The sequence below is a fragment of the Ochlerotatus camptorhynchus genome, unplaced genomic scaffold, assembly GCF_037179485.1.
Source record: "Ochlerotatus camptorhynchus isolate MF236.1 unplaced genomic scaffold, CSIRO-AGI_Acam_v1.1 ptg000284l, whole genome shotgun sequence".
NCBI classification, from domain to species: Eukaryota; Metazoa; Arthropoda; class Insecta; order Diptera; family Culicidae; genus Ochlerotatus; species Ochlerotatus camptorhynchus.
In genome coordinates, this window is record NW_027040773.1 from 1,619,038 (window position 1) to 1,634,603 (window position 15,566).

At 38.5% G+C, this 15,566-nt stretch overlaps 1 protein-coding gene across 1 annotated transcript in view; it reads right to left on the minus strand.

Moving 5' to 3' along the window:
* Positions 1 to 15,566, minus strand: part of LOC135706541 (protein turtle homolog A-like) — a 1,327,166-nt gene that overhangs the window by 52,094 nt on the left and 1,259,506 nt on the right. The gene's annotated exons all lie outside the window — the stretch shown is intronic.

The window sequence follows — 15,566 nt, forward strand, 5'->3', positions numbered from 1 at the left end:
ACTCAGACGCTCTCATTTTCAATTTCCTGGCGAACAATATTGATAGGAGCTCTCCACCGCAGCTTCATCATATTAATTCCATTGGATTATAATTAACGTGTCAGTGCTTACAGTGTTGTGGCAAAAAACTAAACGATCCACATCAACCAATATCCGAAAACCGCACCTTGAACAGTTTTAGATAATTATTCAATTATTTCGTTGCTGATGAATTTGCTTGATTGGGAGCTGAATTGGGTGCCTCTATTACAATAATCTAACTCCACTTATTTCTATAATTAATGCATTTGTGGTTGGCAATTTACCGAATAAACTTGTTTGCATGGAGATACATAAAATATTGGCTAATTGGTTATTTGCCTTTGGGTGGTCGGTGGGTAATTTCGTAATTTGTATTGTATTCGTTGTTGGTTTATGAATAGATAGGGTGCGGAACTAATTCGTCATATTAAATTCACTTCTGCATAGTCTCATTAATTCAGTCTTTGCCCGTAGAATTTGTTTTACATCAGCTGTTTGTCTTCATTGATTTTGACAATGGGCTCAATATAACGAACTAGAGTAGAGACGCAAATTTCATGGTTTCCTTGAAAGATTTAGGCAGTTATAATAACATTAAAGCGAAGACTGAACTTTGAAATGATAATTTAGAATTTCATTTTGTGCATCATGTTGTTTTTTTTTCGTGTCGGATAGATCCAAGCCAAAATTTAAAATGCAGGAAATCATCAAAACTTAGAACTGCTGTCTTAAACATTAGACGTACTAAGTATACTAACATATAATTATAAAGATCATTTCATTCATATTCTACCAAAACTCGTTTATAGAGGTAAAAATGGGTGCTGGAGAGTTAAAACAAAGGGGTGAAAAAAAAAACAAGGGATTCTCGATTAAGGTAACGTGACTTGTCCAAAATAATTGATTTTTATCAATAAGGAGCAGATTTATGTTATCTAAAATCACTATTGATTCTATTATTTTTCCTTGATTTGCTTTCCGTCGATCTTGTTTTCCGTGCCGAGCACCAATGCTACCGACGTCAGAGGCCAGGTACCCTACCTATCGACCCATCAACTCATGAACCGGGGACCAACGGCTTTACTTCCCTTCCAAAGGACGGCGTGATCAGAGATGTCATGCTTCAGAACATCCCGGTGGCGCTGACTGGGATTGAATCCAGGCCTGCTGGGGTAAGAAGTAATCACGCTTACCACTACACCACCGGCACCGTTAAAAATTTACAACATGTATTTCATGTTTTTATAACCAAAATTTCCCGGATAAAACACATTAACTGTATTTACTTACTTGTATTCTTCGAAGCATAGCACAATTACACGCAATCGAATACACGAAACTCAAAACAACTGCTTCAAAAAGCTATGTGAACAAAATTGATCACCAAGAAAACCACTTCAACTTCACTGCTTTGGAAGCAATCCTGAAAGTATCATTGAAAAGCGTTGCCAGATGTATTGCCTCTAGCAACGAATTTAAGTTTATTAAAACAAGTAATTGTGAAGTTTGAATCATTAGCATAGATGAGTGGATGTATTTTATGGTGAATAAATATGAAAAACTGAAAAAAAAAATCAAAACCGACTATTTTAGACATTTTACTGGTCCAATTAAAAATTTTACAGAAGATTCAATTAAAAACTAACAGTAAAGATGGCAGCAGTGTACGTAATCTATCATTAGCTTTCCCTCTCATGACAGTAAGCTCCAACTCGGATCAACTTTCAATACCGGGCTGGATCTACCAAATGTTTATCAAGGATCGTATTGATTAACACTGACGCCGACACCATAACAGCCTTACTTTCGTGTTCAGAATTTAATCAGAGTTGGAGCTTACCACCATCAGAAGTGTAAACACAATTTCTCACAGCGTGGTCTTGAAATGTGAATGTTTTGTCTACAACATCCTTATACCAACAATCAATACGAAACTAACGATTTTAAATTGGCTCACCACTTTAGTAGCCTATTGGTCCCAAGCAAACGATTAACGTACCCTATTCTAGTTGAAATTCTATTACTACACTATGTTTGTTTTGATTCGCTATGAAAGTTTGACAGATAACATCAGGGGTGTGTGGATTCATGCAGGGGTGAGTGAAATAGCTTGGGACTGCTTGGGACCGTTGTTCTGTTACTGAGTGAGCCAAAAATAATAATGATTTTCTTCGGGACCCAGTGGTCTTAGAGTTACCTCTATGGTATTATCACTCCGGTGGCACAAAAGTCATCCAACACTTTGCTTGAAGCCGATTTTTTTGGCTCTTTGGTTCGATTATACGTCAGTTATTGACCGCTGATGTAAACATAACGAGTTTCAGTTCCGTTTATGCGTTTGTTTGAACGGCCATGGCAACGTTATGGTATTGATGAAAATTTGTCAAGTTATTAAAAAGTTTTTTTCAATTGTTCTTTCGGTGTTTTTCAGTTGCGTTTCTATCGCTCTATGAAATTATGAGAAAGCAGTGCATGCAAGTGAGTTCACGATAGCTTCAAGAAATAATGGCCGTCCTATCGGTTGGTCATACTCGGATAGGTGAAACTCATCGCAAGCCATGATGATGGTAACGTATGACTGAAGCTTAAAATCATTCCGACATCAATGCTACCGCTATCACTGACGGCAGCTTCAAGAACCAATGGCCGTGCCATTGGGTATTATGCACTAGGTAGTGTGACGTCACATTTGATGTTTTATTGAAATGAAGGAAGAAAAGAGATGCTTAAATTTTCCTCACCATACCAGTTGATATTTACAAAACATGAACAGTTTGGGCGTGGTGAAATGCATTGAACTGAATTTTACCAATACATTTAGAAAATAATGATCGAATAATATAAAAAAAAGAAGAAAATAAAATATTTACCCTTTGTTAAGGTTCTAAAGGGTGTCCACGATGAAATTGCCACACACAAAATTGATTCGCAAAATTCGAGTTTTCATCCGATTGCCATCAAATTTTCAGGGATTGAGAAATAACTATTAAACTTCATTTTACCATTTTACTCGTATTTTATTTACAGTCCATACGCAAATGCCCGCACCTTGGCCTTAACCCCGGCCATAAGATTCTGCACAACCTGTGAATCAACCGTTTTTTGCATGTAAACCCATACTTTCTTCAGTTCCTCGACTGTCTTCACTACCTTAGGTCGTTTAAGAAGGTGCTGCTTCATAATCGCCCAGTACTTCTCGATGGGGCGGAGCTCCGGAGTGTTGGGAGGGTTGAACATTTTCGGCACGAAATTGACCTTATTGTCCGCATACCACTTCAGCACGTCCTTGGAGTAGTGGCATGCGGCCAAATCCGGCCAGAAGATTGTTGGGACGTTGTGGGCCTTCAGGAGAGGAAGCAGCCGCTTCTGGAGGCACTCTTTTATGTACACCTGTCCGTTCATCGTGTCCTGGGTCACGAAAGGTGCACTCCGCTTCCCGCACGTGCAGATGGCTTGCCAAACCAGGAATTTCTTCGCAAATTTGGACATCTTCTGAGTGCGGACATGCTCCGGAACGCTGAACTTATCCTTGGCCGTGAAAAACAGGTTGCCGGGGATCTGTTTGAAGTCGGCCTTCACATATGTTTCGTCGTCCATGATGCAGCATTCAACTTTCGTCAGCATGTTGAGGTACAACTTCCTGGCACGGGTTTTGGCGGACTTGTTCTGCTTCTCGTCGCGATTAGGGACCTTTTGTACCTTGAACGTTCGAAGCCCAGCCTTAGTTTTGGCCTTCTGGACAAAACTTCGGCTTAGGTGCAGCTTCTTAGCCACATCCCTAACGGAGGCGTTCGGATTTTGGTTGAAGGCCCCAACTACGCGGTTGTGATTTTTGGTGTTGTACGGAATACTTTTTCCTTCACTTCTGGGCTTCCGATCGGTGGTCAACCGTTCCTCGAACCGCTTAATCACTCGCGACACCGTGGAATTCGCGATTCCCAACGTTTTAGCGATGGAACGATGCGAGAGATCCTTGTTCTCGTGATGAATGCGCAAGATTTTATCACGCACGAGCTGTTCTTTCGACTCCATTTCCGCGAGTTTTGATCACAGGACTTTAAAACTTGCAGGATGTTTTAAATTCTACCCAACGGTTAAAAAGTTAGAGCAATTTCATAGTGTGGCAATTTCATCGTGGACACCCTTTACATCTGGTATCGTTTTTAATGTCTCTGCATTTTTTCGTGAGCAACCTTTATCATGCCAAGTAAGCATTAGCTTTTCCAGAGGATCATCACCCATCGTTTCAAACATGTTCTGCACTCAAATTGGTGGTGTACAGTGAACAAAAAATAATCAATTATTTTTTTCCTTTGGGTCGTTTTCCGTCGATCTTGTTTTCCGTGCTGAGCACCAATGCTACCGACGCCATTGTCGGATGGCTTCATCTTGCCAACTTTCTTGCCAACTTTTTTATTTCACTCGCGAACGAACTGCTATTCACAATGTCTGTCTAAAATCTGATCTTTCTCATCTTTTTCAGTTGCAACTCGCCTGATTGTCCTTTTTTTAGTACGTTTCCCTTAATGAAGTATGTTTTTTTTTAGTACGTACACTGGTACAAATGAGGACATACAAAATTACTATTATTATTAATTTGCATATCATCATCGATAATTAACTGCTTATGTATATTATTTAATCTAACTTATATTTTTAATTATTAATCTGTCCTACTTATAATACCTACAGCCATCAACTCATGAACCGAGGACCAACGGCTTTACTTCCCTTCCGAAGGAAGGTGTGATCAGAGATGTTATGCCTCAGAACATCCCGGCGGTGCCGACTGGGATTGTACCCAGGCCCGCTGGGGTGAGAGGTAATCACGCTTAGCACTACACCACCGGCGCCGCTATAATCGATTAATTATTAATCAAGCAATTCAAAAACCATACATCATTTTTTTAGTATGATTGTTTTGATAAAGAAACGCGCAAAACGTGAACTCCACCGACGGGGTAGCATAAGCGCATAAACACCTTGCATACCGGGTGGTATTCATTCGTAGAAAGGGACCGTGAAAGAGGACACTTAAATAGAATGTATTTCTTCCGACTGTCCATTCGTCTTTGTTAATGCCTTCACATTCTACTAAATCTAATCTACACACCAAAAAATTCTGAATTTTACTGGCGATGTAAACATCCATGCATGCAAACATTCATACACGTAAACTTCCTTTTCACGTAAACTAGCAGCTTGCAAGAAATGTTGCAAACAAAAGAGGACAGTTGCATACAATATATGGAATATTGCACGACATGTCTCATAAATTTACACCATCTATAATCTAAACTTGTATGATATATGACGCTCCATTTATGTGCATCATAGTAACGTAAATTTACACTACTTAAGCTGTGTAGTATAATCTAATACTAAAGCACCCAGTACGAGAAAGCATCATGGAAAAATGATTTGGTTAGATGACGCGTGTTTTAATTTCTCGTGTAAATATTGATGTTTGCAGTACCTATATCTGAGACATGACACAAACATCAAAACGGCCCGGCCTACTGCTTTGAATTTGCCGCAAAGATGAACGTACCAAACTCTCCTGGTTATATCAATGAGATTATAATAATATGTCATGTGATTGGTATATATATAATGTTAAACTTAACAATAACAGAAAGGTCTCATACCTATAATCGCATCCTGTCGATTGTAAGCTAGATCACGGTTCCGTTCCAACTTCAGCTAATGCACCATCATAAACATGGCGAAAAACTGTTCCGCCCACACAGAAGAATACATATACTACACTTCCTACGGAACCGAAAACATCGGAAACCCGAACCACAGCTTCAACTACCGGAATTCCGTTAAAATGCACCTGGAATTCTTCTTATGCCGCTGATACACTTGGATGACAAACTATGAGCATGAGCATTATTTTTATAATAATTAAGAGTACTTTACAACAACTATACAAAACTATAAAAGTATGACCATCGATGTGCTCATAATTTATTATACAAATAATGGTCATGTTCATAGTTTGCTATACCAGTGTATCCACGGCATTAGTTCAGCCATAAAATCATGCACTCACGAACTTCTCCAGAAAAAAAATCAAGTGGCAGAGCGCAAATGAAAAAAACATAGGGGAAATGGCTCTAATGTTGGCCTATGGATCTAAGATTGGGCTCATCGCTAAAAATCTGGTATTTATCAATTGTATCTAGATGAACGCGTCATTGGGACGGTACTAATGGATATTTTTGGTCGCTATTGAACATTTAGTCGATTGGTGAATTTATGTATGGGCCCAAATTAGGGACACTTAGGCCGACATTACATACATTTCCCCTAGACGAACAATTTGACATCCGAAAATTTTTTGTATCCGTTTAGAAGCAGGGCACACTTCGATCCTAATACATTCACATTCTACTAAAGTGTCCTTAGTGAAAGGCCTGGGTTCGATCCTAGTCGGCTCTGCCGGGATTTTCTGAGGCATCTCTGATCACGGGGGAGGGAAGTAAAGCCGTTGGTCCCCGATCGAATTGTGGGAGCTGCCTCCCTGGCGTGGGTAGCATTGGTACTCAGGACGGAAAACAAATCAAGGGAAAAAAGTGCCCTTAGTGGCCTTTAAAATCTCTCATTGAAAATTGGCTTAACCGAACTTGAATTTAAGGAATAATAAAATTTAATAATTTATTTATATAACATTTTGAATGGGCTCAATATATTGCAGTTGTTTGTAAAGTTTAATAGACCTTATGTTGTAATTAAAATTGTACTTAAATCATATCCTTTTGGTTGTAGTTTTTGTAGGCCAAATCGGACAGCATTTTTAACTATTAAAAATTTGCGGAAAATGTAGACAAATTCCCAATCAGTTTGATGGAAATATTAAAATGTCATAACAAACTTCAATGTGATGATGTGAATAGAACCCATCATCAGTGCAAGGATTACCTATGACTGCAGATACTTCACTGGTTGTAAAGTTCTGCCTGATGGTTTGTTGCAGCAGGGCGAATCAACTTCATTGGAGACCTTTGGAAGACAAACGACAAGATGTACGTCTATCAACATGTGACAAGCGACTGGCAAATCCAAGAACCCTTGTCCAGTCTACAAATCCTTTGAAACCCTTAGGCCCCCCAAATCCAGCAAATAATAATGTTTGATTAATGAAATGTATTCAAAAAAGGGTTATTTAGAGCGAACAATCTTCAATTGGAACGAACTCACCAAATCAATATATTCGGGAGCGCATTCCCGATGCTTAATTTTCTCTAGTCATTTTTAAACAATTCCTCCTCCAGCGAATAACATAACCACACAATAACTAAATATCACTTTTCTTCTTCATGTCACTCTGTGCACGCATCGTGAAAAAGACCAGCCCCGATCCTTCAAGTGTACATTTTCAGATTGCACGTTAGCGATGATCAGAGCCAGTTGTTTCACAAAGAGCCGTAGACAGAGATGAATAAGCAGCTTGTGAATAAATGCACTTTGATGTTTGGTTCTGGTTCTGGTAGCAGGTTGGGCAAACGGCCTCCGAAAGATTTTGACCGGATCATCAACCAAATAAAGAAAAAAAAAAAAAAAAACACAACGACCGACGCAAAATCGACACTGATCACTTCTTGGTTGATTGGATATAAGTTTTGGCACATACTTTAAAGTATGTTGAAACTTATTGTTCAATTTCCGGAAGGAAAAATGCAGGTGAAAAAAAAACAACACTTCGTCATAACAAACTTCAATTGTTACAAACTTGATTTGTAATACCGGGAAACTTTTGAATTATTGACCAGGAAAACTGGGGAAAAATATGAAATTTGAAAATGGAAATTCAACTGCCACCCTGGTGTAAGTAGAATTGTCCAAATTGGTGGTAGAAAAGTGCTCTTTTCAATAAGTTGATGCATGGATCTAATACTACAACTGATGAACAAGTGTTTACTGGAATTACCAAATTGATGGGCCTTTGCTGAACCACTACTCACACTTACAACTTTATTTCGGGAAAATCTCTTCAAAATTGATAAAATCTAGTATTTCATTTTAAATATCCATTTATAATCAAATAATTCCGAGATAGAAATACTCTTTTCCAGGCAAAATGTTGTAGATTAATGGTTTCTTAGGGATCCACTGTTTGCTGTATGAACAATTCCACTGCCCAATAAAGGCTTAACATGTCCCATTTCCAAGGTGCACACCTCAATCTGTGCCGAATGTTTTAGCGGAGCCGAAAGCTGTTCCAAACGCTGTGCCGAAGCGTAACAATCAAGTATCCCATGAGTTTGGCAACCCTGAAGTTTTAGTGACTTTTGTGATTGTTTGTTTGTGATTTTGCAAAAATACGAAGCGTGGTGAATTGATGTATCCAACCTAAAATTACTGCCGCAGCTTTGAAATTCCACCCGTATACATACTGGGCCAACAAAACCTTGAACAAATCACTGTTTGTAGCCCTGACAGATACAGGTTTCAAAACTCAACTCCGTAGTTTCCTCATAAATCCGGTAAAGCGCGTTAAAGATGAGTGGTTCTACGTCCATGGCGTTAATAATGAAACAGACCAACAGGGGTAACAGCTGCGAGGCAGCGGTGGAACTGTTTAAACAGAGTTGCAAGCGGAGGACGGGTACTTAAAGATTAGTGGAGATTTTGAAAAAAGAAAGTTCCGAGGTTCCGAATACTGTTCTGTTGTATGCCAAGAGGCAGGTTCGAAGGGTTTAGTGATCGGGTTTAGGTTGTAAAAATATATATTGTTAGGTGTATAAAACAAACCTTAGTTTTTTTTTTAAAGAAAGCTTATCTAATATATTGTCGCTTTCGGAAACGCCAAGCAAGTGTTGGTTGTAAAAGTGGATTACTCTGAGCGTGGCCTAGTTACAACTGTTGCTAGTGATGATTTCGGCGCTGGTATTTATCACCACACTTTAACAGATCAGGGAATTGGACGATGTTCTGGCAGCAAGAGAGATCCAAGCAAAGCATATGTTTGTCTTCTAATCCGGAAACTGATCGTCTAGTCCGATGGATTTGTTAATTTTATCCTTAAGCGTAGATCAAAGACTGACAACAAAGTAAACTTTAGCTACTATTGAAAAAACGTCAGCAAAAACAGCAATGCCGTTTTATATTATATTCTCTGTCATACTTGTCAAAGTGTGCTCTAACGAGCCGATCAGTGGGCCCTTATGTGTTTCGTCACAGTGTGCAGAGTTGATTACACCTTGCCCATTTCCCATGTGTAAAAATAGCATACTTTTGAGTAATTCTGGTGATATTTTTGCCTTCCATCGTATTTTTACCGATATTTCCTATACAAAGCAGGCAGCCTTTCAAATACATAGTAACATACAGATAGCTTACATTACAACAAAACGGTTAATCCTGCTTGAAACATTCCGCCATAATTATTCAAGTAGTTGATTGAATTGCTGGAATTGAAGTTCATTTCAATGGTTTAACAGCTTGTTACCTTTTTTACCAGGATAGTTAAAATTAACAATTTTATTCAAAACGTACACACGTTTGTTTTTCCCAACAGCGAATAGGATGCAAAAGTGCGAGCCCATGTGAACAACTCACCAAAGCGGATCTAATTTGTTTTGAAAGTTTGTTGAGAGCTATTTTCAAGTGATTCTGCATACCGCACAATCCTCATCAATATGGGATATTTCCAGCTCGCCAGGCACCGATTTCACACTTGCTCGATGAGTATGAATTGTTTTTATCGGTCTGCTCAAACGCGAAAGTGAAGCATTTACGATCCACACACAAAAAAAAGTTGCCTCTATCGAAATAAAATTTACATATTATTACCATTAAACCAAATGAACATGCACACATACAGGCGTCAACTTTCGAATTAAGCCTTTGTGTTCGAGTACACCACATTGGCCCGTTGCTGGAGAAGGCGCGACGGCCGGTTGTCCGCGGCATAAATTTGAATATTATCGAAAATGGCGCGTGACATTTTTGTTGAAAAATTGATGTTTTTAAAATGTTTGATTGGCCTTTTTCCCGTCCTTGCATTTCAGTATGGTAAGGGAAAGTGGACTGCTCATGTGTGTGTGTGTGTGGGTGGCTCGGAGTGAAAGCATTTTCCGCTTGATTTAGTTGTTCGCAGTGGTAGGTGCCTACATGGTGCAACATGCATGGCAAACGGTCATTGCTTTTGGGAACGACAGTACCTGCCCTGTTTTGATTGTGTTTTGTTTGAGTTTCAATTAACCTTTCGATCAATCGATTCAGACCTGGCTGGCTGGGCATGAAATTTCAAATGGATTGGAAAGTTTTATTCCGTTTGACGATGGATTTCACCTGAATTAATTCGCTTTTGTTTTTCTACTTCAATTGCGCTGGAAAGCAGTTTTAAAGTAATTTGGCTTGCATCAGTTCACCTGGAATCGATTTCCGCTCAGTGGCGCCAACTTCAACTAGAATTATCCGGAGCTTTGGCGAAAACCACTTATGTAATCCTGATGAACAAGCACAATCCTAGCAGGACCCTGTCTAATCCAATCGATTAACCTAAATTCGAGATAATATTTATGATACCGGTGCAGAATACTGAATTTTTCATGTCTTTCGACACTACACTATCCTCCCACTTTCTCTGTCTGTGGTTGAAATTTCGCTTCGCATTGGCGTTTTTTTTTCTGCAATCCGTGCATCATTGCCGGTCGGTACGGAGTATTATCGGCAGCTGGTCCAGTGGATAACACCTCTCTTAGAAGCAACGCTGGGGCATTTATCGCATCCATTTGGGAGATTCATTTTTCAACCAAGTCAGCGATTCCTTGCGAATCGTTGGGAACCCAAATGGGAAATAATGTGGAAGAATGCTAGTGGTGATTGACACTGGAAGAAATAATGATTCAACTTTCGAGATCCTTTTCGGTGATATTCAAGTATTTCAACTAATAGTTTTGAGGATTCAAAACAAGGAAAACTTCATCATTCTATAAATGATTTAAAACCAGTTAAATGGCTTTTGAAATGAGACTCAAAGTTACAGCTGTTAAAAGTTCGCTAAAAATTACCGAAGTCGGGAATAATTTCTAAGCGTACGCTAGCGAACGTTGAGTGTATAATTAAAAAGTCTTTCAGAATTTGCTTAGAACTGATTCCAGTGATGCCCGATTTTTTTGAGATGTTGTAGATTGAAGTTGTCATCACAAATCGAATTGGAATCCAACATCATATCCAAAATGCCATAATTGAAATGAGCGATCCAACTTCGTACAGTGAGAACTTAAGCGAACAAACCCGGCAGGAGATCTGGAGGAGCGGTATCCGCACTTCTGGTACACTATCCCATGAAGTTTTCAGCATGGATTCGATAAAAATAATCAGATTTCAGCAAACTCTCTGCGAACTAAGGCAATTTTGACTGATATGATATGATAGAGGATGTTGTTCTTGATTGTGTACGTCAATGCATTTCTCGTGTTCACCAGTGACATAAAGCTGAAGAAGGCGCACAAAAGGTTCCTAAAACGAAACGATATCTATGAAATCTTGCACAGTGGATAACCAGAGATCGAGCCAACGTTGGAGTATGAAAATAACATCGAGACAATTAAGGAGGTTCCAAATGGACAATAATCATGAGCCCAGCCAGAGGCTAGGCAAATATATGTGTCCAAAATCTAAGAGCTTTGTTTACATGGAAGTGGAGATGGCCTCACCTACACTTCATTTCATCATTCGGCAAGGGAACATATTTTATGACGGAATCTAAAACAAGTGTTTCTTATGCAAGATGGTGGAGCATTGGGTGTACTCACTCGGTTTGAAATTAACATTTAAAATTTTGGTTTAGATTTTCGAGTTGAACCCGATCAAAATCCAGCAGTCGGTTTGAAATGAAAACAAATCAATATAATATTTTGATATCAACATTAAACTGAAATCATAATTTTATTTCAGTTTACGAAATTGACAAATTTGATAACCAATTTGTTTTCATTTAACTGTACATCTGCTGTTCAAAAATATGTTGTTGCAGTTGTCATTTAAAACATTTCAGAAAGGCTCCCCAAGCAAAGTCTAAGATCAAATTGAAAACTAAATTTGATGTTGTGATCTTTCTGATAATGATTACTCAGGTTACAGTTGATTTGGTCGTTTTGAAAATATCATAATTGAGAGCAAAACAAATCTTCCTGCGACATCAAATTGAAAACTATCTGGTATCAGTGAGAGCAAACTGAAACCCCAATTTGATGTACATTTTTCCTGTTGATATAAAAAACGAGTATTCAATCAGATATTGACGATGGAAGCCAAAAGTGGTAGTTCCGTTATGTCGAGGTATACCTGTATTTAATTGCGTTTACCTCCTTAATTAAGGCCTAAATTACGATTTTTTCATCGAGTCGATGAAGAGTGGTAGTTTTTGCGGGTGTATTTTTGAAATGTTAATATGTCTACATATTTTTTAAGCGGCGAACTAGGAAGAACGATTGATTTAAAGCTTATGAAACATTAGGTAGCTTGCTAATAACAGATCATTCGGATGAGATCTTTCAAAAAATAGTTGAGTTATTTACCTTCAAATCAAGTTATCAAGAAATCAAGTTATTTTATATCATAATTTGGAAATGTGGAAATAAACATCTTATATATAAAAGGAGGGGCAATTGCCCCACCATGTGCACGCCTGTGGATTTTGCTTACTGAGCAGAAGACCGTGGGTTCAAATCTAAGCTCCTTTGCGATATTAAATCGTTAGGGCATCAATTCAGCATACCGTTTACCAAACCGAATCCTGCTGCAATTCCAACACTTTTATCCAACATCCCAGTGATTTCTCGTGGAAGTGCAGAGGTGTTTTCGGCTTTCATTAAAGCGAGTATTACGTCAATATATTTCTACCTATTCCTTTCTTGACCAGCATTTGGGCGTGGCCGGCGTTGGTATTGCCTAATTTTACATCACCAGTATTTACACATTGAGGATGAATGCTATTCCCAAGCAACGTCTATTGGTTCTCTGTGTAATTACAGCTGATCTGACAATAACGGAGTTGCATCTTCGGGCGGTCAATCATACTCATGCTCATGCTCATTCTAAAATTATTGGATGATTTAAATTAATATATCCATAAAATTGGTTGCAGCCGGCGCCGGTGGTGTAGTGGTAAGCGTGACTGCTTTCTAACACCCCGATGGGTCGGGGTTCAATCCCAGCCGAGGTCGGTGGGATTTTTCTGAGGCATAAAAATCTCTGGTCACGTCTTCCTTCGGAAGGGAAGTAAAGCCGTTGGTCCCGGCCCATGTGTGTTGAATGGGTGCGATATCCTACGCAGGTGTGGAAGCTGCCTTCCTGCACATTCGATTGCCGTCAATGGATGGCAATCGATGTCCGTCCGTGATTGGCACTAGATTGCGGAACAGAGACCGACGTTAAATAAAGGAAAGAAGAAAAGTAAAATTGGTTGTGAACAATTAATAATGTTTGCATACCCATCGAAAGGGATACATGAGGGCTTATTGAATTTAGTCACCATACTGGATTTTTTTTCCGAACAAAAACAGTTTTTTAAACATTTGAGTCTAAACAAATAAACCAATAAAACAAAAATCATTGGCACCTGTTTTAGTTGCAGAGTTTGAGACCAGGTCTGTCATGATGGTTACTCATGGTTACTCAAAGATGTAATTTCAGAAAAAATAGCGGAATCCTTTGAAAAATTCAAAAAAATTAAAATTATTCCAAAGAACTTCAAGGAGGTTTAGTAAACTTATGATAAATTTCGAAAACTTCATAGAAGACCCACGAAATTCACGGATGTCCAGAAATGTTTAGAGATGTTTAGGGCACTTCCATTAACTTCAGGGCAATTCCAGGAACATGATCAGAAGACAAGCGATAACTTCAGGGAATTTCCATGTATATCAGATCTTTAGGGTAGTCTCATTAAATTGTCGAGAATTAGAGTTTTAAGGAAATAACATAGACAAACTTTAAAGATATTTTAAGAACTTCAATGTATCCAAAGAATTTCAGGGAAGTATAGAGAGCTTCAAAGAAGTAGAACTTGAGGAAAATTGTTGAATCTTTAAAGAAGTTCCAAGTAGTTCGGATAGCCTAGGTCTAGAGATCTTATAGGATTTTCAGAGAGCTTAAGAATGGTTACAATGAATTCAGAGAATAAGTGGCGCCGGTGGTGTAGTGGTAAGCGTGATTACCTCTCACCCCAACAAGCCTGGGTTCAATCCCAGTCGGCACCGCCGGGATGTTCTGAGGCATAACATCTCTGATCACGCCTCCCTTCTGAAGGGAAGTAAAGTCGTTGGTTCCCGGTTCATGAGTTGATGAGTCGATAGGTAGGTCCAGGTGTGGGAACTGCCTTCCTGGCGTCGGTAGCATTGGTGCTCAACACGGAAAACAAGATTGACGAAAAACAAATCAAGGAAAAAAATGAATTCTGGGAAGTTCCAAAGACTTTATGAAAGTCCACATCAGCAAGGGTTAGTTTTAATGAATTCAAGGTATATCCATTAACTTCTGGAAACTTTCGAAAGCCCTTCAGAAGTTCAAGGATCTTCACAAGTGTCCAGAAACTTAAGAAAACATCAGTTATATTTCGGAACTTCACATAAGTTTGAAAAACTTCAGGTAAATTTAAAGATTCTCAGGACAGTTACACTCAATTCAGAATTGAGAGAGCTTTTCGGAAGCTCTGAGAATATTAGTATAGATCAGAGAACCTAAAAGCAGTTTAATTTAATTCAAGGAAATTGTTGAAACTTTAAAGAAGCGTTCGAGAACTTTCACAAACTTCCGCAAAGTTCCGAGAGCTTCAGGAAAATGTCAGAATCGTTTAGGAAGTAACATGGACATCAGAATAATGTGAGAACATCTTAAGGGAAATTCCATGATATTCATGGAAGGCTCAAGAATAATAAAATGTAGGAACTTCAACGAAGATCAGAGAACTTCAATGCAGTTCAATTTCAATTTAATTCAGAGAACTTTTACGATGTTCCTAAATCTTCAAGAATGTTTGGCGAACTTCAAAGAATAGTAGAGTTTTTATGGTAGTTTCATTATATTCAAGAAAGTTTCGAGTACTTTGAGGATGCACAGAGAACTTAAGAGCAGTCCCATTAACTTCAAAAAACATGTAGGAACTCTCTAGGATTTCCAAGAAAATATGAGATATTCCGAAAATTTCAGAAACATTGTAAGACCCATTTACATTTACATACTTGTCATGTAAAGTTACGTGCAAGTCATGTTAACCTACTTGATGATCACGTGTATTATGTAAATTTACATGTTAAATGATGTAGAATGACACGTTTCCCCTGTTAGTTTATATGTTTTTTCACCGGTAAAAATTTACATGAAACATATGGAATTTTCAAAACACTTTTGTTTTACTGTGTAGGTCAAAAGTTCTTTTGGAGTTTTCATCTTCAAATTCTTTGGAATTCAACTCAACATTTTCTAAAAGTTCCTTCGTGGAATTCGCTAGAATTTCCACTCAGAACTACGTAGTAATTCTAGTCCGGACTCGCTTAGCATAGAAATCCTCTTCAGCATTTTCAAAA